Genomic DNA, 13380 nt, shown 5'->3' on the forward strand with positions numbered 1-13380 from the left:
GGCCCGGGACGAGTCGGCTGCTAAGCAGGACAGGCAGCGGCACCCGGCGGGCCGGATAAACGTCCTCGGCGGGCCACATGTGGCCCGCGGGCCGTAGTTTGAGGACGCCTGGAACAAGCTAGCTATTAGAAGGTGGTCAGGGTATGCTACTCATAGGACCTCAGGCTGTTTTCAAAATGAAACCTCAGATGTTCTCAGTATGAAAAACCCGAGATCAGATGCTTATGTAAAGAAAGTGCTATTTGGTCGTCATGCAGACCCAAAGGTCCCGGGTTCGATTCCAGTCAAGGGCATGTACCTCGGTTGTGGGCTCCTCCCTGCCTGGTCCCTGGTTGTGGCATGTGCAAGAGGCAACCAATCGATGTCTTTCTCTCACATCAATATTTCTCTCTGTTTTCCCTCTCTCTTCTATGCTCCCTAAAAATCAATGGAAAAAGATCCTCGGGTGAGGATATTTTTTTAACAACAACAAAAAAAAAAGGAAGAAAGAAAAAGAAAGAAAGAAAGAAAGAAAGAAAGTGCTATTCAAACAGTAATCCCAAAACAAATGGATAGCATTGGCTAGATTTTTGCCTTTCTGACATTTCCCTCGGAATCTACAAGAACCGCCCCTCCTGCCCCCCTTTCCCAATAAAACCATTTAAGTGTGTGTTAAGCAGCTACAAAATACTAAACAAAAACTTTGGACAAAATCAAGTAAATAAATAATATTTGTTCTACTGCTGGTAGATATTTTATTCTTTCCCCACATCTACCAGTATAATACTTTTTTGGAAATGGATTGCTGCTATTTGATCTCATTGGGCTTTTAATTCTTTTTCATATTGTGAGGGGCAGAAATAGAATTCTGAAAACTAATTATAATTATAATAAATATTAATCATGCTCTGTTAACCATGATGGTTCTGTTCTGACCAGAAAGCACATTTTCACCTGGCTGGGAGTTGTACGCCCTGGGACATGGGAGCTAACATCAGAATGCAGTCCATCCTCCTGTCCCGAGAACTGCCAGTTATTATGGAAAGATTTATAACCTCGTGGCTGAGACAATCTAGTCCTGGAAGCACCTGCTCTTCACAACCCCAGCCCCTATTACCTGTAATCTGATCCTGGGGCACCCACTTTCTGTGATCCCCCTCCCCCCAGACCACATGATTTGTAATCTGTAATAATTATTCTGTTCTCACTTTCCCCTGAATGTAATTCCTACTTTCCCATGTAATCTTTGCCCTTCTACCCAATATAAGCAGCTGACTTATGGGGGGATGCAGAGCAGATATTTATGGCTGACCTGCTGCTCTCCCATACTGCAGGCACTAATGGAATAAACGTTCATATAGGATTCAACCATGTCTCTGCTGAATTGGCTCAAGTAGTGACAGGCGGCTCAGACCCCTTGGTTGTCCAGTTACAACCTGAGTATATTTTATAGTCTTCTTTGACATACTTCATCTTTATGATTTCACTAGAGGCCTGGTGCAAGAAATTCGTGCACGGGGGAGGGTCCCCTCAGCCCAGCCTGCACCCTCTCCAATCCAGACCCCTTGGGGGATGTCTGACTGCCAGTTTAGGCCCGATCCCAGTTGGACATCCCTCTCACAATCCTGGACCGCTGGCTCCTAACTACTCACCTGCCTGCCTGCCTGGTCAGCCCTAACTGCACCCCCTGCAGGCCTGATTGCCCCTCACTGCCTCTGCGTGCCGGCCTGATTGCACTTAACTACCCCCCCACCCCCGCCGACCTGGTCACCCCTAAAGGCCCTCTGCTGCTGGCCAAGTCATCCCCAACTGTCCCCTCCTTGCTGGCCTGGTCACTCCTAACTGCCCCCCTGCCGGCCTGGTCACCCCTCACTGCCCCCCCCCGCCAGCCTAGTCACACCTCACTGCCTCACTGTCCCCCCCTGCCAGCCTAGTTGCCCCCAACTGCCCCCCTGCCAGCCTGGTCACCCCCAACTGCACCGCCCCTACCAGCCTGGTCACCCCTATCTGCCCCCCCCCCGGCCTGGTTGCCCCTCACTGCCTCACTGCCCCCCCTGCCAGCCTAGTCGCCCCCAACTGCCCCCCCTGCTGGCCTGGTCATCCCTATCTGCCCTCCCACCAGCCTGGTTGCCCCCAACTGCCCCCCCTGCTGCCCCCAACTTCCCCCCCTGCTGGCCTGGTCACTCCAAACTGCCCCCACTCTCCCAGCCTGGTCACCCCTCACGGCCCCCCTGCTAGCCTGGTCACCCCACGCAGACTGCTGTTCAGTCGTTTGATCGTCCCTCACTAACCCTCCTGCTGGCCTTGTCTTAAGCAGCCATCTTGTGAGGGCATGAGGGTTAATTTGCATATTACCTCTTTATTATATAGGATTATTAGGGTCGTCAAAGGAAGAATGGATGAGGCCAAAATGGGTAAAGAATTATAAATTTATTAGGTCATCTGGAAAACCAGATGAGCTGAGTCCCAAAATGGCACCAGCACCCAGAGACAGGAAGTCAGAGATTTTAAAGAACTCTAAGCGGGCTTTTTCTGGATGGAGAATTCTCTGGGAGGATCTGGAGGGGAAAGATAATGGTCTTATCAAGAGGAATGTGAGCCCTAGCTGGTTTGGCTCAGTGGATAGAGTGTCATCCTGTGAACTGAAGGGTCCCAGGTTCAATTTTGGGCAAGAGCACATGCCCTGGTTTCAGGCTTAATCCCCAGTGTGGGGTGTGCAGGAGGCAGCTTATCAATGATTCTCTCTCATCGTTGATGTTTCTATCTTTTTCTCCCTCTCCCTTCCTCTCTGAAATCAATAAAAATACTTTTAAAAAGAAAAAAAAAAAAAAAAGAAGAGGAATGTGGTCTTAGCAAATGGAAATAAGCGAAAGGGAATGTCAGTTGTGATGTGGTCTAAAGATCAGTTCCCTGGGGAGGGGGTATCAATTCAATTATTTGATCAGACCTAACATTCCAGCCTTTGTGTTTTATGGAATAGGAACAGAGGTCATACATATCTTCTGTAGTTACTTCCGGGGGAGGGGACATGGAGATCATAGGGAGATGGACTTTGTAGTCAGCTGGAACACTGTATAGATTCCTCATGGTTGGAGCAAGGGGTCACAGCACCATGATGTCCCCAAGATACTAGTTGGTGAAGGCTCGAAAGCGGTCCTATTGAGGGACTTAGGAGGTAAAAGCTGGTCCTGAGGCTGCCACAGTGTCACTTATCTGGTTTTGCTGCTTTTCTGGGCCTGGAGCTGAACTACAACTAAGACCTAGATGTTAGTTAGCTTTAGGAAAGAAAAGATCAGGGGTCCAAGCTGCCTGACTAGTGATATGAAATGGGGAGGATAGGTTACCCTGGGGGCGAGGTTCTTGTTTTCCCAGTTTGCCCCTTGCTAGGCATCTGGAGCTTTCTGTCCCAGTGAGTTTCTATACCTGTACCTGGCCCATCATTCTTGCCCTGGGGGTCTCAAGGTTTTCATCCCTCCCTCAAGGATTTTTGGCACTGAATCCTTTCAGAGAAAAGGGGGCACAGGGTCTCTTAGCTGCTTCCTCCTGAAAGGGAACAATGTTTTCCTTCAGAGCCCAAATCCTTGCTCAGTGAGGCCTGGGTACAAAAGGAGGTTGTGATGGTGTCTAGGGGTGGTATTTCCTAAATATAAGTAGGGCTTGTTTTCAGCACCAAATGTCAGGGTCACCTAAGGAGGAATGCACGAAGCCAAAAGGGGTAAAGAATTGTAAATGTATTAGGTCATCTGGAAAGCCAGATGGGCTGAGACCCAAAATGGCATCAACACCCAGGGAAAGGGAGTCAGAGATTTTAAAGGACTCCAGGTGGGCTTTTTCTGGGAGGAGAATTCTCTGGGAGGGTCCAGATCCTGGGAAGGTCTGGAGGGGAAGGATAATGGTCTTAGCAAGAGGAATGTGGTCTTAGCAGATGGACTGTGGTCTAAGCAAAAGGGAATGTTGGTTGTGAAGTGGTCTAAAGGTCAGTCCCAGGGAAGGGGTATCGATTCAATTATTTGATCAGACCTAACATTCGCCTTTTGTTTCTTTAAACATTTCATCCATAGCTATTTTACATTTCTAAAGTTCTTGGTGGTCTAAGTTGTAGTTTATTAATTATATGGACTCTCATTCTCTTTTTATCTACATGGTTTTAGACTGCAATTTCATTTGCTTCCTGTTCAGTTCTGCCTTCTCAGAGGCACTTGAGGTTCTTTGGGATTTTTATTTTTTCCTTTGGAAGGTTCTCTATTTGCTGTGATATATAAGCAATATAATAAAAATTGTGTTTTATATAGATCCTAGTTGTTTTCTAAGAGGAGATTATGTGGTCTACTGTCATGCCAAAAGCAGAAGTCATTTTTCAGTAGGTTGGTAAGGCATTATAGTCTTGCTTGAGAACAATAAATGGAAATTACTCCACTAACCAAACCAGGCTTTTGTTTTTTGGATTTTTTGTTGTTGTTGGTGGTGGTGGTTGGTTGTTTTTTAAATAAGGTAGACAAGAGCTAGGTTATCCTCAGTTGAGGACAAAAGCTAAGCCTGGACCACAGAGAGGATTTGTAGCAATTTGGAAAGAGAAATAGGTAACTGGAAAGAGGAAGAAACTCCACTGGATGAGTTTCATTAAGTTTCTGTTGTTTGGTGAGAAATGTGAATAACAAACTAACCATAAATATGTCTGTCCAGTGTAAAAAGAAAAAGTGAATTTGGATCTACTTTGGAAGATCGGGGTCCAAGCGGCCTGACTAGTGATATGAAATGGGGAGGATAGGTTACCCTGGGGGCGAGGTTCTTGTTTTCCCAGTTTGCCCCTTGCTAGGCATCTGGAGCTTTCTGTCCCAGTGAGTTTCTATACCTGTACTTGGCCCATCATTCTTGCTCTGGGAGTCTCAAGGTCTTCATCCCTCCCTCAAGGATTTTTGGCACTGAATCCTTTCAGGATGAAATTCTGAATTTGGCTCTGAGGTAGGTGAGAGTGAGAGCTAGGATCTATTACCTATATTAGGTAATATCTGGAGAATGGAATTTATATGATATTATTATTTTGGTCTCTTACAGAAATCTTCACTTGGTTAAGATGGAATGTAAGTCTCTTAGTTTTTTACAGTATACTAATATAAAAATTCATTTGAAGAACAATCTGTCTTTTGCAAAACCACATTTTAAGATATTTATTAAATTACTCCATGTACCTTGAACAAGAACCCACACGCATACAAAATTTCTCCTTAAATTCAGTGCCAGAAAAAAACTTTGTCTCTTTAGAAAAATATGTTTGCTTATTTTTTTATCAGACTAAATAATCCATATATTTCCTGTCTCAACTTTTTTTCCCTTAACTCCCCCCAAAAGTCAGATCTAAACGGAGTAAGCTCAGTTGTAACCAGTGCATCCAGGGCGCCTGGTCTCATTTCCGTCTCTGATCCTGTTTGTAAAAATAGCTTGATTATCCTTTCATTTCATAGCCTAAAAGTAATACATATTCATTATTCATTCTAGGAAATATAAACAAGAAAAACGAAGGGGGAAAAGGCAAATGTTATTTTTAAAACCATAGTGTACATTCTCTGATTATACCATTCCCACCCCACACCAACTTTATTAGTAGTATTTAATTGCCAAAGCGCTCTGATTCTGACTTGTGTAAGGGAAGACATTTTTTCTTTTTCTTATACGCATTTTAGATTCATTGCCTTATGTCAAAGTGGCATATTTGGAGGTGGCAAATTCTGTTACCCCTCACTTACTTAAATAATGAAAGGTAGTGGTTAGAAGGGTACTGGTGAGCCCTATAATGTACAGAATGCCCAGTCCTCAGGATGCACAGGAACCTTGGTGGCCCTCAGCCCCAGCAAAGGAACTGTTAGGGGCAGAAATAGAATTCTGAAAACTAATTATAATTATAATAAATATTAATCATGCTCTGTTAACCACGATGGTTCTGTTCTGACCAGAAAGCACATTTTCACCTGGCTGGGAGTTGTACGCCCTGGGACATGGGAGCTAACATCAGAATGCAGTCCATCCTCCTGTCCCGAGAACTGCCTATCATTATGGAAAGATTTACAACCTCGTGGCCGAAACAATCTAGTCTTGGAGGCACCTGTCCCTATTGCTTGTAATCTGGTCCCAGGGTGCCTGGAGGTGCCCACCCTCCTGCGACCCGCCAGCCCACATGGCATAACCTGTAATGATTATCCCATGCCTACTTTCTCATGCCTGTAATTCCTACTTCCCCACATAATCTTTGCCCTTCTACCCAATATAAGCAGCTGGCTTATGATGGGATGGGTGCAGAGCAGATTTTTGTGGATGACCTGCTGCTCTCCCATACTGCCAGCATTATTGGAATAATATATGATTCAACCCTGTCTCCGCTAAATTGGCCCAAGCAGTGACAGGTAGCCCAGATCCATTGGTTGTCTGGTTTCATTATTTCATTACATAAATATTAATTTATATTTACACAAATATTAATCCTTATGACATACTCTATTATCAATAAAAAAATTCTTCCTATCCTTTTATAATTTATAAGTTACAAGGATATTATTTTAAATTTATTCAAAAATGTCCTTTTAAGTCAGGGGTTGGCAAACTTTTTAAGTAAAGATCCCAATAATAAATATTTTAGATTGTAGGCCATACAGTCTCTGTTGCAATTTCTCAACTCTGCTGTTTTACTACAAGAGCAGCCCTAGGCAATATCTCAACAAATGAGTATAGCTGTGTTCCAATAAAACTTTATCTATGGACACTGAAATATGAATTATGTAATTTTCACCTGTCATTAAATATAATTATTCTTCCTATTTTTCCAATCATTTAAAAATGTAAAACCATTCTTAGTTCATGAAACATACAAAAAAATAGGCAGAATCAAATTGGGCCCAAAGGCTATATTTTGTTGACCCAATTTTAAATATTTGTGGTGCAGTGACCACTAAAAAAAATTCTATTTATTCAAACAAAAATATATCTATGCTTTGGGGCTTCCTTACAAGGAAGATTTCTGATCAACCTGACATTTCTAGGGAGAACCATCTTATTAATAAATGCTTTTGTACCTGAGGTACCTAGCCTCCAAGTTGTCCCCCAGTGATATCCACCTCCTGTAGTCACCCCTGGTGAAGTTCTCTCCCTTATCACAATAGCATATGGTAATGGCGATGGTATGTCATTTCCAAGATCCTATATAATAAAAGCCCAGCAACCGAACGGCGGAATGACCAGAATGACCGGTTGTCCAGTCACTATGATGCTCACTGACCACCAGGGGGCAGACGCTCCAACGCAGGAGCTGCCCCCTGGTGGTCAGCGCACTCCCAAAGTGGGAGCGCCACGGCTGACTGGGATGAATGCCACTCCCACAGTGGGAGCAGCTGCTCAGAGGGCAGGTCCACAGCCACTCAGCTGACCGGGATGAGCAGCTGTGCAGCCACTTGACTGACTGGGATGAGCGGTGCTCCCACAGCAGGCCGATCCCCGCAGGCCACATCCCCCACCAGTGCACGTATTCCGTGCACCGGGCCTCTAGTAAGGTTATAAAGACTGCAGTTTCTGTCTTGGATCTATGCCATGTTATGTGGTGAGGCCCAAAGAGTGAGGAACTGAAACCTCCAGCCCACAATCAGAAAGCAACTGAGGCTTCCTGGCAACACCCATGTGAGTGAGCTTGAAAACAGACCCTCCACTCCCATCAAATCTTCAGGTCACTGTATCCTTGGCTAACAGCTTGAATGGTTGAAACTTTGCACCAAAATCATCCAACTAAACTCTCCTGAGCTCCTGACTCCCCAGAAATTGTAAGATAATGCATGCACATTGTTTTCAGCTGCTAAGTTATAATTTTTTATGCATCCATAGATAAGGAATACAGCACCTATGTTAGACTGAGTTCCTAATACCAGCCACTCTACATATATTGAAGCTCTCAAGACGCCTCTTCTTTGACTCAAACCCAGTCCTTTGTCTGAGTGCCCCGTCCATGAACCCTGCTATACTCAGAAACAACTCCAGCATTCGGAATGTCTATGTGTCATTTATGGAACTAGTAAAAAAAAAAAAAAAAAAGTGAGGGGGGAAATTTCCTGCACATTATTTTCCATAAAACACTGGTCAGATTTTCAGAATCTAGAGCCTTAATAGCATCTTTCCATCTCAAGAAAATAAATAAATAAAAGTCTATTTACTGCTTCCTACCCTGTTAACTCCCATCTCTCCTCATGTACAATTTTCAGCATGTTTTCGGACAGTATGTTGTGCTTTAAGTGACAGTTTCATCTTCAAGAACTGTGCTTTGATTTTCAATCAGTCCCTTCATTTCCTTTATAATGCACAATCTATTCCACTGTTTATGGCTTCTTACTCATCAGTATTACAGGTCCTGTGATTATTTAAGATGACATTTTGTAAAGCATAAGGCAGGAGAAAAAAGAAAATAATGGAGCCAATTTCATGATCCTGACAAGCTTGGAGCCAGACCAGTTGTCATTAGCAGGAAATTGTCTCATTGTATTTTGTGATTTCAGAGCCTGAGAATTTCATAATGTCCGCCAATACTTTAAATACATTTAGAGAAGGATTGAGACTGTATATTCTGTTTCAGTTTGAGAATATTTGAGGCATCTGAGCATGCGGGCACATATGTGCATGATGGATGGAAAGAGAGGTGGGAGTCAGGATGTGAGAAACACCCAGGTGCTCTATCTTCCTTTACTCAATTTGTTTCTTATTTGATTGAAGAACTCTAAATGTAAAATAAATTTCAAGAGATCATTAAAAATTCCTATCCAAGCCCTGACCGGTTTGGCTCAGTGGATAGAGCGTCGGCTTGCGGACTGAAAGGTCCCGGGTTCGATTCCAGTCGAGGGCATGTACCTTGGTTGCGGGCACATCCCCGGTAGGAGGTGTGCAGGAGGCAGCTGATCGATGTTTCTCTCTCATCGATGTTTCTAACTCTCTATCCCTCTCCCTTCCTCTCTGTAAAAAATCAATAAAATATATTTAAAAAAAAAAATTCCTATCCAAAAGTGTACTCTTAGGGGACAGAAGGAATGAAAAAGAGAGTAAAATGTGCTGGGTTTGGATTTTACATATACAAGGGTGGGCAAAAGTGGGTTTACAGTTGTGAATACACAAGAATTTATTCTTATATTATTATTTATTTATTTATTATAGTATTATTTATTTGTATTATTTTCTATCCTTACTTATGATTTATCTTTTAGGTAATAATGGCTGGAATTTAACCTACTTTTGCCCACATACACATACACACACACACACACACACACACACACACACACACAATGTCCTATATCATAATACTGATACCTTTTTAAAGTCTATAATATGAATTTACCATAGAGACTGGAACAGTGAACATGGAATGTTATTAGCCTAATTCCCAATTTCCAAAAGAATGGTAATAATGGTTGCCCTGCTGACAGACAGTGTTTAAGGCCATCAATTTGAGGTAATAACACTAGACACCTTAAAAAATATAGTAAGTATACTTTCAAGTGAACAGAAATAGCTACAATATATTGAGCTTATATGTGACTACTACTCTTGTGTATTTTATGTTATCTCATTTGGTTCTATGAGCATTATATATGTTCCCATCATCATTGTACTAATGAAAACACTGGATCCTGGAGAGACTACGTAGCTTGTCTTGCTCAAGGTCACCCAGCTTGTACTCAGCAGAACTGGGCTGTAAATACAGGTCCATTAGACTCCATACCCAGATTTGTTGCATATTTGTATCAATGATAAGAAATTGTCCAGTTACTTTTACATTTATTAATTTCATTTTAAGAAGTTGCATTTTATGGTTCTGAATATGTTTTTAATAATGCATGTTGCCTAGCATTAGTAACACCTCATATTTGAAAAGCAATTTTTAAAACACTTTTCATTTCTTCATTTAATTCTCACTACATTGAGAAGGAAGCATTTTAATTTCCATTCTACAACAATAAAAATTGAAATACAAACATTTTAAGTGCTTTGCATAAAGAAAACAATTAATACCTGAGACAGAATTCAAACTGAAGTCATCTCACTCCATGTCCAAAACTTTCATCAATACACAGGTAGAAGTTGGTTTGAGACTGTAGGACTGCTGATCAAAAAGTGAGAAAAAAAGTAAAATTTCCAAAAAAACGTAAAGTAATTCTGAAAAACTAAAGTAATTCTCTTTCCATCCCCATTCACCAGAATAACCATTGTTTGCTGTGTACGTCTAATGCTTTTTGAAATTAATAAAAATATGTACAAATTAATATGGTTTTAATTTTTTAAGTGTTTTAAAATACCGTCATACTATAGATATTATTTACAATTAGATTTTTCTCTTTACATTATTCCAGATAAATCATATAGATCTAACTAATTACTTTTCAAGACATGGAAGAATTTCCAAATGAACATATTTGCAACAAGGATAGGAATTCAATTTTGCCGCAACCTGCATGGCTAGGGTTCAGGATCTGAAGAAGGGGCCGACGCACAAATGAAAATGCTATACAAGAAATATGAATTTAGAAGGCATTGGGGGCCAGGGGTGTCTCTTTCGTGAAGAGCACACACCGAGATTCTGGCCGGTCTGCTTTTTGTTCAGTTTTAGATACACATCTTGCCCTCAGTAAAGCACGGCAAACAGGTAGCAGACAGACCATCTCAAAGGTCAGTAAAGATCAGTAAAGAACAGTAAACATTTACTTTGAGGCTATCAGGTCAGGTAATTGCTTCGAGCCACCACTATCTCAACACAACCCTGCTAAGTCCAAGGTCCATCGGCCTCTGCATTCCTTGGTGCACTCTTATGACAGTATTGGGAAAGCGGTGGCTTCCCACACAATTAACAAATATTTATGGAGCACTACCATGTACTGGACTGGGGATATGGCAATGAACAAAACAGACAAAAATGCCTGCCCTTGGACCTCCATAGTTTACCACAGTGTAGTAACAGTTGTCAATAACAGTTTTAGCATACGTGTTTGCCAATATAACATATAATTTATTATTTTAAGAAGTTACATAAATTCTATAGTATGGGCATATAGAAACTTATTCAGCCATTTATTTTTGACATTCAGTTTATTCTTTGTTTTGAGTTTTGTAATCAATGTTGCAATAAATACCCATATTACACATATCCAGGGTGATGATGCCTTTATTTCTTCTGAAGGGTAGGTTTTAAAAAGTAGGATTGTTGACTCAATGGATATATATGTATAATTTTAAACTTTCAATAAATTCCTCAGATTACTTCTAATAAAAGGTTATAGCAGTTATACTTTTCTCCAATATAAAACAGTACTGATTTCGCTACATCTTGCCAACACTGAAGTTTAAGTATTTACAATGTTTGCCAACTCTGTTTCCTTCCAGACCTCACCCTATGTGTGTCTTCATTTAGCTGGTCCTCCTAATTGGAATTCTTTATAATGAAACTAATTACAAATATAGTGAAAAAATTGCCAAGCTGATAGGCCAAAATAGTTTTGATATTACTGCTTTAATTTTCATTCCTCTGGCTCTTCTTCTAGGAATGGCTGAGCATCCTTACATATGTCTACTGCTCTTTGGGTTTCAAATTAATAATGATTGCTAATATTAGAGCCAGGTACAAAAATGTGCATTTCTCATTTGTTCTTTATCACAACTCTATCAGAGAGATAGTATCTGCTTCCCTGACCCATTTTACAGATGAGAAAACTGTTTCCCAGAAATTATGAAACCCCAGGTCACACAACAGGTGAAGTGGTAGAGTATGGATTTTTAACAAGTCTGACTGTAGTGCTTTTGGGTTGAACAACTACACAAACTGCTTTTGCTGCCAGGGACACTTTCAATCCATTCCATCCAGTCTGACTCCCTCCCTTCAAGTGGGAACAAGCTGATTAAATTAGAAAATACTTGAAGGTTCCCTGTGCAGAAGACACTATGATAGACATTATTTGGTGATCTGAAGAAGCCAAGTCTTATTGAGAAACCAAAAAAACATTATATAAGCAACTACGGTGTGATCGGCAAATCTATCCGGTGTCAGGGAAGCAATCATACAAAATTCTGCAGCTCTACACAGTATAATACTATTCAGAATAGTGTAGGGAATATTGCAAACAACTCCGGAATGAGAGTTAAAACTGATTTATTTTTGTAGAATAATGTAGGAAATAAATCACTTTCGAGATGACGCTACTTCTAAAGAAAAGTGGTACCAGCCCTGGTGAACAAATACTGCCAAACAGACCCGTTCCTACCACTAGTCCTCACTAACCGCTTCTCCATCACCCAGGTGTGCTCACCGGTCCTGGTACTATCCACCTGGGTGGTGCTGAAGCAGAAGCTTGCTCTCCGCTCTCTGAAACCATTCTCAATAGAGCCCTAATACCCCAGGTCTCTGCTTGCTTCCAAAATCAGGATCTGTCAACCGACTCCTGCTTTGAAGTCTCTGTAACCATACTTAATATGCAAATATGTCCGGCCAGGTGCTCTACCAATAATCTTTGATGGAGGATCCCTCCTGGACATAGTCCACCAACTATGCCTTCCAGATATGCCAGTTGCCTTTTACAGGGTTAATAGCTCACCCATCAAGAACTATAAATATATGTGTATGATTCATTACCCTGTCATTCTTGAGACAAGGATATGCATAGTTAAAATATACACCGCCAGAATGTGTACCTCCTTAAGAATTGCTTATTTTCTTTCTCTTCATCTTTCCCCTTTTCTCGCGCACATTCCGAATCCAGTGTAGCTTGCAGTCCACATGAGAAGGAACTGCGCCTTTCCTCGGCCATTTCCCCTGCGCTTTGGAAAGACTCCTATTTCCTGAAATTTAAATCACTGGCTAGCGGTTCCCTGCCCTGCTCGCTTCCAGTCTCCCTTTCGCCTCTCAGTCTCGTCCTGCCTGCCTGGGACCTCATCCGCGAGTAATGGTGTCCACATCCCTTTGCTGACCGAGGAGGCATCCACATTAGGAGATCTCGCTACTTGATGTCGTGTCGCTGAACCCCTTCCTCCCAATCCTCTCCATCGACCAAACCGCGCCGCTCTAGGAGGAGCCTAAATATCCTCCTCTCCCCTAGCTGCAGGGGATTGTGGTGCGTAAACAGGATTAACTCTCTCGCCCCCAGCCACGCTGATCTACCCGTAGCCTGCAGGCTGGAGCAAGCCCACGGGTGCCCGGAGGGCGCAGCACGGGGAGCGGGGGAATGGGGAGGCTCGGGGCCTCGCAGCTGTCCCTGCGGTGCGCTTCCTCGCCTAGTGGGGCGGGAGGCCACAGCCTCAGGAGCTGCTCCAGAGCCCCGGCGGACTGCTGCGACGGCGTGGGCTACTAACGGCAGCCTTCCCTCCGCCTCCTCCTCCCTACTCGCACTTCCT

At 42.5% G+C, this 13380-nt stretch overlaps 1 protein-coding gene across 7 annotated transcripts in view; it reads right to left on the bottom strand.

The window, feature by feature from the left end:
- PLEK (pleckstrin) overlaps nt 1–13380 on the bottom strand; it is a 61912-nt gene that overhangs the window by 47653 nt on the left and 879 nt on the right. For 3 of the 7 annotated variants that reach the window (XM_080686922.1, XM_080686920.1, XM_080686916.1), the window contains one exon: nt 10015–10105. The exons of 1 other annotated variant lie outside the window; for it this stretch is intronic. The gene's annotated coding sequence lies outside the window, so the exon portion shown is untranslated. Of the gene's footprint in view, nt 1–10014; nt 10106–12957; nt 13117–13380 lie in introns of those variants that run through there. 3 more of the 7 variants (XM_080686919.1, XM_080686917.1, XM_080686921.1) reach the window with 2 other exon arrangements.

Source organism: Plecotus auritus (assembly GCF_963455305.1).
Source record: "Plecotus auritus genome assembly, chromosome: 8".
In the NCBI taxonomy this organism is placed as follows: Eukaryota; Metazoa; Chordata; class Mammalia; order Chiroptera; family Vespertilionidae; genus Plecotus; species Plecotus auritus.